The 11,843-nt window shown below is 32.9% G+C and overlaps 1 pseudogene; it reads right to left on the bottom strand.

The window, feature by feature from the left end:
* LOC109842491 lies at nucleotides 7,402-10,093 on the bottom strand (annotated as a pseudogene).

Here is an 11,843-nt window from a genome sequence, read left to right as displayed (position 1 = left end):
CCTGCACTCCTCAACAGTCTTTAATTGCCCGAGCTTTTCAAGTATTTTCCTCAAACTCTGCGGCGGCGATCTACGGCGGGGGAGCGGTGGCGATCTACGGTGACGAGGACGGGCGGAGGAGGGGAGGGGAGGCGGCGGCGAACTCGATGGGAGTCTTGGGGGCCTGAGCGGAGGCGGCGACGATGACGACGAGTAAGGCGCAGGGCTAGGACAACGCAGCTTGAGAGTAAAGCTCTTAGTTTTAGAGAGAGGTTCGAAGAGAGAAGAGGAGAGGAGATGAGGAGACGAGAGAGAGGAGAGAGAGAGAGAGAGGAAGAGAGAGAGCAGGAGAGAAGATGAGAGAGAGAAGAGAGAGATGATATGAGTGCTGGGGGCCTCATGTCAAGAGATTGAGGAGAGAGGATAAGGATAATTTGCGGAATTTTAGCTTAGGCTTGGGCATGCGGATAATTAAGAAAAAGGGGCTGCAGTAGCAAAGTGTCACACTTCGAAGGGGCTGATCACACATGGGAAAAACTATGAGGAGGCTCTTGTCACATGAAGTTTTCCTGCTTTTGGGGCCTGGATACATTTTCCCTACAAATTAAAATAAAATTAAAAAACCCCACAAATAATAAAAAAAGAAAAAACTAAAGTTCTATTAAAATAAACAATATACACAATTCGTCAGTTAAAATAAGATTAGATTTCATTAACCTATTTCTATTAAAGGATTCAAATCCTCTCCAATTAAGTGGTGATTGAAGAGTATTTTATTTCTCTAATCATTGTTATATATTCTGAATTCAAGGGACGATATTAGACCACGTGGGATTTCACTATCGTGATAATGGTTTTCAAATATTAGTAGTTTTGAAAAAATAGCAGTTTCCAAGGTCATAGTGCGTTCATCCGGTGGCCTAATCTTGTTCCTTCAATTCTGAACCTCAATAGCAATTACGCCGCCATGTGTGCTTTACCCTGAAGAGTAAATCAACCCCGCGAGAGTCGCCTCGCAATCGGAGCGCTTTGACGAGATAACCCTTCAGCGATAGCTCGATGTGTTGGCAGTTAATAATAAGCTATGTTATCAGCGAAGTTTTGCTCTTTGTACTACTTTATAGAAGAGTGGTGATAGGGGCACACTACAAACCACACCACCAACCACACTCTCCTCTCTCATTTGCTACAGTACACAGGGCCCCACATGGGATTTTAAAATTTTAAAATCCCATGTGGGGCCCCGTGTACTGTAGCAAATGAGAGAGGAGAGTGTGGTTGGTGGTATGATTTGGGGTGTGCCCCTAGCATTTCTTTTTATAGAATATCTGCTGCATCTAGATATTAAAAATATTGAATGCTTAGTTACAGATTTCACATTTATTTCGGCTCCTTTACACTTTGTTCTACTGATGTCCATGAGCATATATTGACATCGAGGAGAAACCATTGGCATGAAATGTGTTCACAATTTTTCCTGGTCAGAATGCCTTACATTTCATTTTTCTATCAGTATACATGACTAGAAATTATTTTAGCTGCACGTATGATTCAGGTTGTAATTGTGATTTATTGAGGGGCTAAATTACAAAAGTACAACATCTATAAATAAGGGGTTATGGTCCCTAACCTAGGGTTACATTCTCTAATTCTCTTCACCCCCATCTAAGAGAGAAATTCGGCTAAAGGAGAAAACCCTAAGGTTAGAAGATCCAAAACCCAAAATCAAGATCAATCTATGGATTCAGGTATATGCTTCCGCTCTTTTAGATTCTTGTTAATCTCTTCGAATTAATCATGGCTATATGGTTTTAGATCTTAAGTTTTATGATGTAGATCTAACAGGTATGAGATTTGTCAAGGCACAATTCAGTAGTAATTGTATTTATTTCATGCGTCATTACAAGTTTAGAAAATTCTGAGATTGTTTTGTAATTTTGAGCTCTTGATGGTATTTTTTATAATTTTTTAAACTTTTAAAGGTATTTTTTGCAAATTATAAACTTTTAGGGGGCTGCTAGTAATTTTTAAATTTCATGTATCATTTGTAGATTTTGAAATTTTAAGGTGGTTTTTGTAATTCCAAACCGTTGAGAGTGTTTTACGCAAATTTTAGAATTTTGAGGGCGTTGTTTGTAAATTTTAAATTTATAAGGGACCGCTGAAATGTTTAAAATTTCATATATCATTTGCAAGTTTGAAAAATAGACCTCTAAAACTTTTTTATATATAAAAGTCCAATTGCTAAATGGATTATTAGGTCACCCATGAACTATCCACCCATTTAATAAATGGTTGGGTGGGAAGTGACCCATTTAGTAAATGTTAAATGAGTCATAAGTGGGTAAATGGGCACAAATGTGCCCACCCATTTATGGCCCACCAAAAACCCAACCAAAACAGCCATTTAACAACCTTAAGCTTAGTCTGAGTCCAATCTTACAAAATCCAAAGAAATTTTCGTGTACTATCCTATATTGATCTAGAGCGTTGATATTGCAAATGTTATTTTATGAGGACCTGCAAAAATATATTATTTTAGGAAAAATTGCCTCAAGGTTGCTTAGATGAACTTCTTTTTGTTATGGCCCCTGAAAAAAATTCGAGGATTACAAAGTCATTTGACCAAGTTTAGGGGTATATTACTTAGTACTACACATTTTATTTTTCTAATTGATAACTTTAATTCTGACCTTTCATAATCTTTCACCGAATTTTAGGGGCCGCTGGCCATATTCTAGGAGCAGAAGAATCTGCTGGAGCAATATTTGTTGTATTAGCCCACGTGTTTATCTTGAAATTGTCTTAATCCATAACTATTTACTCTTAAATAAATTAAATTAAGCACGTAAAATATAAAGACAAATTGTTGATTTATTTCTTAGATGGTTTATTTTGAAAATAATTACATATGTGTTGAAACTCGTGAAGGATTGCAATTTAATTCTTTTTGTATATAAACTTTTGAAAGATTTTGAAATTTTCCTATATTTAGAAAAATCACAAACTCAACACTAAACAATCGCATGGTTCTTAATCTAGTTTCTACTAAAAATACATCCCATAAAAACACATCACACACTTTGTATCAAAGTGTACTTCATATATAAAACAGGTCATACATAGCATAATTTGAAAATCTACACATATTCAAACTACATTACGAATTAAAATGCAATACCATCAAGTATCTAATTGCAATCATATAAAACATTAGTACTTAAAGGCTAAATACGAAAAATCACCACTATACTTTGGAAGACTAGGTTTTATGCACGTGTAATGCACGTGGTTAAATATCATGAGTAAATATTTTTAATTTATTTCCTTACTAAAATTTGTTCCTAAGTTTCACTTTGATCGTTGTTGCTCACTTATGCCTTTAATTTTTAGCATTGTGATTATTTATTTTTTTTGATGTTTGTTTGAATGGGCTACACCAAGTTTAAATTTTTATGTTGATAATTAAATTGATAGGAAACAAATATAATCTAAAGCCAATTTGAATTTTTATGTGAATTACGCCGACATGAAACCAAGCTTGAAAGTATAATGTTGTAAAAGTAAAAAAAACACTTAAAAAATAGTGCTATAAAAGAAAGATAAATAATTAAAGCTAAAAAGTCAAGATGATTAATTAAAAGTGGGCTAAAATGAAACTAAAGAGAATATGAAGTTTTCTGCTAATTAATTGATAGACTTCAGAAAAAAGCATTGCCTAAATATTAATGCTAACTCTAGTATATTTTATATGATAAAAGCATCCACATAACCATATAAAAATATTTAAAAGAGTTCATGAAAATCATTTCTAAATATTCCTGATTTTCCATAAAAAATTAAGTTATTCTATATAAAATATTCAAAAAAATAAAACTTTTATTCTTTTTGTTTTATTTTTTATTGAGTTAAGATCAATCATTCTCCACATTTATCTTTTCATAAACAATTCTAGAGTTGTATCTTCATCATCTATATTGATTACGACATCATGCTGGAGCTGGATTTCTTGTGTAATTATTTTTCCTTGAGCTCGTTCATGTTTTGTCTTCTCGTCTTACTTCATAAAAAAGTTGAATGCATTTTTGATGTTCAACAAAAATTTTAGAAATACAGACATTGATTATTTTTGTGTTTCAATGAGACTAAATGTTAATTTCATATATATGGAATTTTTGTGTTTCTAATTTATTTTTCAAAAAATGTTAGGATTTATCTTTTTTTCTCTGTAATAAATTCTTTCGGTATGCATCCAATAAGAATTTCTGTCGCGTTAAATAATATTATTTTTATTCTATCTGTGTTATTTTTCACAATGATCTGAACTAAATAACTGTATTTTTTATTATCAAATTGGCTTAAATTATAATGTTAATATTTAATATTGATATGTTTATTTCATGAAGAAGGGATATTACTCAACGTTGGTACTACTTTATTAATAATTCTGTGATATTTATCATTTGGACATTCTTATTAAAATCTCTATCCAATCTTCTTATTATATCATTTGCAAGCTAGAACCATGGCTTAACTTTATTGTAAATAGTAGTTATCTTTACATTATAGGTCCAATAGCGTGTCCGTATATTGGTAGAGTGTTTTTAAGTTAAATTGTGTAAATTTTAGAATAGGTCTTATAAGATCATACCTCTTTGATATTGTGATTATTACATAGATCAATAGTTTAAAACTGTATTGTATTTGTAAAGAGCCTTGATGGATATGCTTCTATATTAGCAGCTTGTTCTGAATAAGCCACGCATATTAGTTTTAAAGTATAATCTTTTTTTCTTTATTGTGTTATATGTATGTTTGCTTGGTTTATTTACCATTCTTTTATTTCTTTAATAAGTTGTATCTTTGTGTTGGTATATACTGTTAACACAATTTACGATAACATGTATATTTTTCCTACAAAATTGAGACAGATATAATGTAAATTTTATGTTTAGTGAGCTATAATAAAAATTTTAGTAGTAAAATATGTTACATTCATATTTAAATATCATAAAATCTAACAGATTATGTGTTTATCTTTGACCATGTCTTTAAAAACTAATCATTTATTAGGTAGTCATATCCCCAAATAAATTTACTTGCATAGTCATACCATATATAGGAAAAAGAAAAATATCAATTTTAATTTTTTTACTTATGCTATTGTAACTAATTATCATATACATACCTTTAGTCCATTATAGTAATTTCTCTCATCTTATTTGGCTTATTATATCTCGCAACATAGTTGATCAATGACTTCACTTTAGTTTCTATTGCAAGATTATTTATATGTAATTTTATATTAAGTTTATGATTCATTTAGTATTTCAAGAATAAAGTAAGAAAATTTATAAATACAAACTAATATTTTTTATCTTTCACGATGTATGCCTTTTTAATTGGGACAAAATTATTAAACATTTTTTCAAAGAGGAACTCATCGGTGCTCTTTGCTAGATATACCTTTTGTCAATGTTAGTTCAAGTGATTCATGAATATTTTCATATTTTAGGTTTATTTACTTCACTTCTCTATTTAAAAATAAAAAAAGTTTGATTTTTTAAAGGATATCTCTGAACTTTCTGATAGTTTTTTCATGCAAAATTCCTTGTATTTTTTTTACTCTATAAATATTATTAACATCATAGATGAATGTTTATACATTATAATCAATTAATGCTAACTTATTATATTATAGTCTTTTGTTAGTTTTATGTAATGCTAACTTATTATATTATAGTCTTTTGTTAGTTTTATGCAATTTAGTCTTCTATCAATTAATGTTGTTACTAATATTATATATATTATAGTCTTTTGTTAGTTTTATGCAATTTAGTCTTCTATCAATTAATGTTGTTACTAATATTATATATAGTTCCTTAAATTTATACAATAATAATTGTTTGAGGTGTGATGAATACCAAGCCAAATCCAGCAGCTGTGGACTCGTCAAAGTCGAGGAAGTTCCACAAAAAAGGACGAATTTGTGCCCCGCTTCTTTAACTCGGACAGATTTTTAATCTATCATATATTTTTTTAATTTTTATTCCTTGACTGGATAGTTTTATATCTGTTGTAATTATTATTTTTCACCAATGTTAACTTAGACTACTTTTAGATGCTAAAAAGGGATGATAAACTTTAGATAGAAACTTAAATTTATATATCTTAATGAAAATGATATCAAACATTTACTCTTTTATTTGTCAAATTTTAGTCTTTTGTGATTTTAAAATTTTGAGAGTGTGTTTTATAATTTTTTTTAACTTTAATGTTATTTTTTTGAAAATTTTAAATTTTATGTTGGGTGCTTGTAATTTTATGTTTTATGAGTTGGTGGTAAGTTTTAAATGTTAAGATGTTTCTTTCAACTCTAAAATTTTGAACGTGTTTTTTACAATTACTAAAACTTTGAGTTGTTTTTTGATAAATTTAAATTTTTAATGATTTGCTGATAAATTTTAGATTTGATGTCTACCGGTTATAAGTTTTGAAATTTTGAGATTTTTGTGATTTTAAATTTTTGAGGGAGTTTTTATAGTTTATGTAACTTTGAGGTTATTTATTATAATTTTTAAGTTTTTAAGTGCCTAATTGTAATCTCTAAAATTTATCTATGTTGTTTACAAGTTTTGAAGTCATTGATTTTAGGGTGTTTTTTTCTAATTTGAATTTTTGAGCTTGTTTCAACAATTTTAGAAATTTTGAGGGTATAATTTATCATTTTTAAATTCCTCGGGGACTGTTTTAAATTTTTAAATTTTATGTTTGTTGTTTTAAGTTTTGAAAAGTCACGGTGTTTTGGGTAATTTTAAAAATTTAAAGATATTTTGTGTTGTTTTTTAATTAAATCTTAATCTTATTTTTTTAAAATTGTTGAGCTATATGTAGTTCATGTAGGGTTAATATAGGATATAATTAGTATTTAGATAGATTAAGATTTCAATAAAAAATTAAAATAATATTTCACGTAGTTTGTTAATCTTTTTTTTAAATTGTTGAGCTATAGATAGTTCATGTGGGATTAGATAAGATATAATTAGAATTATAATAGATAAAATTTAAATATAATATTCAAAATAGTGAATGGTAATATTGACCATAGAAAGATTTTCCTAAACTCGTGCTTTTGAAGGGAGTATGATTATCAAATAACCCTCTATAAGGTTCAAAAAATCAAGAAAAAATTCTTTAAGTTAAAAGTTATCAGAAAACCCTTTAACTTTAAGGTTTTATCAGAAATTCTTCATAACAAGTAAATATCAGAAAACCCTAATTTTTGCTTGTGTGGGTAAAATAGGCAGGATATTTTTTTGTTGGTGAAAGTTTTGCTTAATTATGCTGTTAGAAAGATTTTCTGGTGAAATCTTCAAGCTAAAGGGATTTTTTTGATATTTTGAAAGTTATAGGGATTACTTGTTAATCACCAAAGTTAAGGGGAGTGTTCGGATATTTAGCCTTAAATATATTAACCAAATCATCAAAGAGCCGAGTAGAGAGAGGAACACCTAATGTGGTAGTACCAGAATCAATGACTAAAACATTACCAGTTATATATTGTGATAAATCATGAATTAAATAACGAATTAGCGACGTAATTGCGGGATCAACTGAGCCCGGTGTTTTTCAAGGGGGCTGATGCATCAAATCCTGAGTGATCTCTCATTTGAAAAATCCTGGGGTTATTGAGTTCACTCTGATGTTGTATACCTCCAGCTCCAACGCCATTAGCAGTTTAATTACCACAAGAAAATCATGTTTTTAATAGAGCAATAAATTAGTATTGAATATCAAAAATTTTAAATTTAAATTAAGAATGAACTTTAATGGTTTGAGCACTAAACTATTTATCTATGTATTACGTTTCAAATATTTTGTTTCTTAAGTAACATATAATGCATTATTTCTCTTCTCTCCAAATGGTATGTCTAAGTAAATCTAAAGGTGGTATTGAGTTAAAGATCTCAACAACTTTAATATTCCTCCTCTCCAAATGGTTATGGAAATGTCTAGACCGAGGATCTAGTAGGCACCTTTCTTCATCAACTCTACAATAATAGAGGTCCTACTCTTCAATCCAAGCACTGTAATGCTTCTAATTCAACATTTTAGAATGCAATTATCTCTAATAAAGCAGCTTTCCTACATCACATTTCATGGTCACTAGGCTCTGGTGATAAAGATTTTGGGAGGATAAATGGTTTGGTTGCAATACCTTAGCTAGTCTCTATCCATCTTTATACAAGCTTTCCCTCACTTCAAATGTGTCTATACGAAGTCAATGCACTATTCAAGGCCATGAATGACACTGACATCTATTGTTGAAAAAAAAGTATATCTCCTTTATCACGTCTTGATAAATCAAACCTTCTGAAGTTAATTGGATCTCACAGTGTTTCTAATCAAGCTAATCAACCTAAATGGTCACTTACAACAAGTGGTTTTTTTTTTCAGTCAAGTCTTTTTATACTCTTTTAAACTCCAGAGGGGTATTTTCTCTCATCTTCAAAGTTGTTTGGAATTCCATTCTTCCTAGCAAAGTTCAGATCTTTACTTGGCTATTAACTAAAAATAGATTGCACGTCGAGGAAAACCTTATGTTGAAAAGATGGATGGGTGATCCTACGTGCTCGTTGTGTGGACTGCAGTTAGAATTTACAGAGCATCTCTTTTTTTCATGTTCTTTAACAAAACAGGTTTGGAGACATTTCACAGATTACTATCTCCCCTTCCAATGGCCTATATCTCTTGATGAGCTTCTACAAACTTTAGAGGCTCTACAAAATACTAAGGGAAACTTATGGTGAACTATATTCTCCTCAGTATGCTGGAGTCTGGGGATTACAAGAAACAAATTTCTCTTTGATCAAGTTAACTTCTCTCATATTTCTATTATAAACTATCCTATTTCTGGTTTATATGACTGGGCAGGTTCTGGAAGTGGATCTGCTGCAGTTAGGGTATCAACAAGTTTGGAAGACAAGCCTATACGCAGGAGCAGTGGATGAGGAGGCTTTTGATATAGCTGAAGCTAAACTGATATATTGGAAGAAACGTTACTTTTATTCTGTATATACAACTGCAACTTGGTTTTACTTCTTTTTTATACGCTTTGTTTTGATGATGGATAGTAGAAAATTAAGTTTTTGTTTATTATATGTATAGATGATTTTGGTTCTTGCTGATATCTATGCTTACAGTGAATGACGACAAGACCCATCTTCATCCTCATGGATCTTTGGAAGAAGAAGATTATGCATCCCTAGTTCAAAGAAACTATATTTTCTATTTTTTAACATTTGGGTACAGTTTGTATCCATGTTTTTATAATTATATACTTTGTACTCCTTTTGTTATTAATGAACGGCGATTATCCCTTGTTTTTCTATTAAAAAAAAATCTAATGCATTATTTTCAATTATATAATAGGCTAGTATGAAAACTATATAGAAAACTTTCAAGAAAGCCTCATCAAATTTAAACTTAAGAATAATTCGATACAATTAGTAAGAAAGGGATCAGTCTACCAACATTTTCATCCCTTCAATCTAGTTTGAAATGTGTATCATATGATTAGCACACATCTCAAGCTAATTAAATCTAATAATGAAAAAAATTGGTAGACAGAGCCCTCAGTCTATTATAAATAACTCAAAAGATAAAAATGGAGTTACCCGCGTAATGACATCGTCGCCTGCAGCCGATGAGATGTTGATCACGGATCCTTTCAACTTTGCATTGTAATGCGTTTGCATACAAGCTTCGATACCAACCAGAGCCCAGTGGCGGTAGTCCTGGTAATGTAGTCCCATTCCTCCTCTGATCAATCCAATGAAGAGGTCCCTCTGCCTGAAACATACATGTGTAAAATGTGAATAATGTGGTGCATAGAATAATTCATTCCTTTACACTAAGTAACATATTAGTGTTAGTTTGGGTGTAGACCAAACTCACCTCCGCCGGAATAGAGGAGCTCCGACGAGCTTGATGGTTGATGCAGGCGAGCGTGGACGACGAACTTCAGGTGAAGCTCGAGCAGTTGAGCTCGAAATTTGGTGAACGCGACCCTCGGCTGGCGAACTCGACCCTCGCGTTCGAACGCTCCGACCATCGCGTTTTTTGGAACTCCGACTTCCGCGTTTCATCGCCCCACCATCGCGTCCGAGCGGACCGCTGGTGACAGGCTGTCGCTAGCCTATCATCGATTCTCCATCGCAGCAACGATTTTATTCTCCATCTCCAGCTCTCAACTATTTTTCAGGGGAGATTAAGAAGAGGGGTTTTTTTAGAGAGAGAGAGAAAATAAGAAGGGGGTTTTATTGTGGGAGATTTGAAGGGATTATTCCCTTTAATTAATTAACATAGTAGCTACAGTGTTCTTTTTGAGAGATCTCATATTTGATCTGCTCCTAAATTGTAATTTATTGTTTGATTAATAAGAAATTGACTGTGTGGCTCCCGAGGATGTAGGCAGTTGCCGAACCTCGTAAATCTTGGTGTATCTTTTTCTATTCTGCGTTTCTGTTGCATTAGGGATTTCAGCGTTAAATTCCCAACAGCTGGTATCAGAGCGTGAAACGATCTAGAGAAAGTCAGATTCAAGTAGGAGCCATGGCCGCAGATGAGGCAAAAATAAGACTTGAGAAATTTGATGGAACAGATTTCAGATTCTGGAAAATACAGATAGAGGATTATCTGTATCAGAAAAATCTGTATCAACCACTATCGGGGAAGAAGTCAGATTCTATGAAGGCGGATGAGTGGAACCTTCTAGATAGACAAGCCCTCGGAGTTATCAAATTGACGTTGACTCGCAATGTTGCGTTCAACATAGCAAAGGAGAAGATCACGGCAGGTCTTATGGCAGCTCTCTCAAATATGTATGAGAAGCCATCAGCCACGAACAAAGTTCATTTAATGCGGAGGTTATTCAATCTGAAAATGGCGGAAGGCGCGTCAGTAGCACAACACCTCAATGAACTTAATACGGTTACAACACAATTGAGTTCAGTTGAGATTGAGTTTGATGAGGAAGTTCGGGCGTTGATACTTTTGTCTTCTCTACCAGAGAGTTGGAACGCTACAGTCACGGCAGTGAGTAGCTCATCGGGAAAGAAAAAGTTAAAATTCGACGACGTTCGTGATTTGGTTCTCAGTGAGGAGATCCGACGGAGAGAGACAGGTGAAACTACAACCTCTTCAGTATTGCATACAGAGTCAAGAGGTAGAAATTCAACCAGAGGAAGCGGACGAGGAAAAACAAACTTCAGAGGTAGATCAAAGGACAGGAGGTCCAAGTCAAGGAATCCAAGCAACAGCTTGAAGGCTATCGAGTGTTGGAATTGTGGAAAGACCGGGCATTACAAGAATCAGTGCAAGAGTGCACAGAAGGAGAAGGAGGCGAAGGCAGAGGTGAATGTCACCTCCACTTCAGGAGGAGACGACGCATTGATATGTTCTTTGGAGAGCAAGGAGGAATCTTGGGTGTTAGATTTAGGAGCGTCGTTCCATGCTACCTCTCAGAAAGAATTCTTCGAGAAGTATACCCCCGGAAATCTTGGATACGTATATCTTGGTGATGATCAATTATGTGCTATTGTGGGCAAATGCGTGGTGAAAATTAAGTTAAACGGGTCAGTATGGGAGATGAAGGATGTCAGGCATATTCCCGACCTGAGAAAGAACTTAATATCCGTAGGCCAGTTGGCTGGCGAAGGATACACCACGACCTTCCATAGAGATGATTGGAAGATCTCAAAGGGTGCAATGACTATTGCCCGAGGCAGGAAGGCTGGTACCCTATATATGATAGTAGGTGCACGTTGTTCGATCTCAGTTGCAGCAGGCAATGAGACTTCAAA

The sequence above is a fragment of the Asparagus officinalis genome, chromosome 5, assembly GCF_001876935.1.
Source record: "Asparagus officinalis chromosome 5, Aspof.V1, whole genome shotgun sequence".
Taxonomy (NCBI): domain Eukaryota; kingdom Viridiplantae; phylum Streptophyta; class Magnoliopsida; order Asparagales; family Asparagaceae; genus Asparagus; species Asparagus officinalis.
This window is presented reverse-complemented; position numbering and strand designations above follow the sequence as displayed.